The sequence below is a fragment of the Otolemur garnettii genome, unplaced genomic scaffold (assembly GCF_000181295.1).
Source record: "Otolemur garnettii isolate 467f Iridium unplaced genomic scaffold, OtoGar3 scaffold00072, whole genome shotgun sequence".
Classification (NCBI taxonomy): Eukaryota; Metazoa; Chordata; class Mammalia; order Primates; family Galagidae; genus Otolemur; species Otolemur garnettii.
This window is the reverse complement of record NW_003852467.1, coordinates 6,918,305-6,920,224: the sequence shown is the minus strand read 5'-3', so window position 1 is coordinate 6,920,224 and position 1,920 is coordinate 6,918,305. Positions and strand designations below refer to the sequence as shown.

General features: G+C 44.2%; 1 pseudogene; it reads left to right on the top strand.

Moving 5' to 3' along the window:
- Positions 1–308: 308 nt before the first annotated feature.
- LOC100957236 lies at positions 309–1,118 on the top strand (annotated as a pseudogene).
- The last annotated feature ends 802 nt before the right edge of the window (positions 1,119–1,920 follow it).

Below are 1,920 nucleotides of genomic sequence, written 5' to 3'. Positions count from 1 at the left end.
GCCTTAGCCACTTGAGCCACAGGCGCTGAGCCAGGAGGGGCATTTCATTTATCATCACTTCCAACTTCCTCCTCCAAGCCCTGAGGATTTCAAGTGGAGGATATTGAATAGACTTCAGTCTCTTTGCACCATTTCTGTTTTCAATTTTTTAATTCTTGCGGCAGCGCCTGTGGCTCAGAGGAGTGGGGTGCTGGCCCCATATGCCGGACGTGGTGGGTTTAATCCCAGCCCTGGCCAAAAGCTGCAAAAAAAAAACCAATTTTTTAATTCTTTCATAACCCTGTTGAGTGTTTTTAAACTAAATTAACATGGCTGGAATGAACCACCCAGCTCCTGTTGAAGTCACATACAAGAACATGAGAGTTTTTTTTTTTTTTTTGAGATGGAGTCTCAAGCTGTCGCCCTACATAGAGTGCTATGGCATCACAGCTCACAGCAACCTCAAACTCTTGGGCTTAAGTGATTCCCTTGCCTCAGCTTCCCAAGTAACTGGGACTATAGGTGCCTGCCACAGCACCTGGCTATTTTTTTGTTATTGTTGTTGCGATTGTCATTGTTGTTTTAGCTGGCCCAGGCTGGGTTCGAACTCACTATCTTCGGTGTATGTGGCTGGCACCCAACCCACTGAGCCACGGGCACTGCCAGAACATGAGATTTCTTATTACACACAATAAAACCTCTGCAACCTTAAACACATTTATAGAGGAACTTAAGAAGTGTGGAGTCACCACAATAGGAAGAGGGCGTGAACCAACTAAGGACACTATTCTTGTGGAGAAAGAAGGCATCCGTGTTCTCCACTGGCCTTTTAATGATGGTGCACCACTGTCTAACAGGATTGTTGATGACGGTTAAATCTTGTAAAATTCAAGTTTCATGAAGAACCTGGCTGTTGTATTGCTGTTCATTGTATTGCAGGCCTTGGGAGAGTTCCAGTGTTCCTTGGCCTCACTTTAATTGAAGGTGGAATGAAATACGAAGATGCGGTACAATTCATAAAACAAAGGCAGTGGGGAGCTTTTAACAGCAAGCAACTTTGGTATTTGCAGAAGTATCCTAAGATGCGGCTGTGCTTCAAAGACTCCAATGGTCATAGAAACAACTGTTGCATTCAATAAAATTGAGGGGCCTAACCCTATTGCCTTGGAAGTAAAACTTAAGACAGGACCTAATTTGTCATATGTACGTGTATTAGCCAACATGTTGGTTTGATTAATGAAGCTTCCACAGGAGTATTGTAAAGCAGTTTTACCAGGCCACAAGCTAACAGAATCGCAACCTCTACGTTTGGGTTACTGTCAATGTTTTTGGACACTTAGCAAAAGATTCTTCCTGTTCAGCATTTAAATGTGATTACCATTTGTACTGATTGAACTTTCCTGAAATCATGCAGTATATTATTGAGTTACATCTGCTTTAAATGTATTCCCATGCCAGAATGTTATCAACATATAAGAAATTTAGAAAGATCAGGTGCCAAAATACCTAGCACAATACTTGTATATTTTTACTCTTGTACAGCACTAAAATCCCAGGAACTATGGACACTCTAGACCTTTTTTTTTGAGACAGAGCCTCAAGCTGTCCCCCTGGGTAGAGTGCTGTTGCATCACAGCTCTCAGCAACCTCCAACTCCTGGGCTCAAGCGAGTCTCCTGCCTCCGCCGCCCAAGTAACTGGGACCACAGGTGCCTGCCACAACGCCTGGTTATTTTTTGGTTGCAGCCATCATTGTTTGGCAGGCCTGGGCTGAATTTGAACCCACCACCTTAGGTGTATGTGGCTGGCGCCTTAGCCACTTGAGCCACAGGCACCGAGCCGACACTCTAGACCTTATGTGGTTTATCCAGTCATTTCGGACATTGAAAGAAGGCCCATGGGTTACTTGGTGGCTCACGTTATGTTTACATCTCTCCCACAT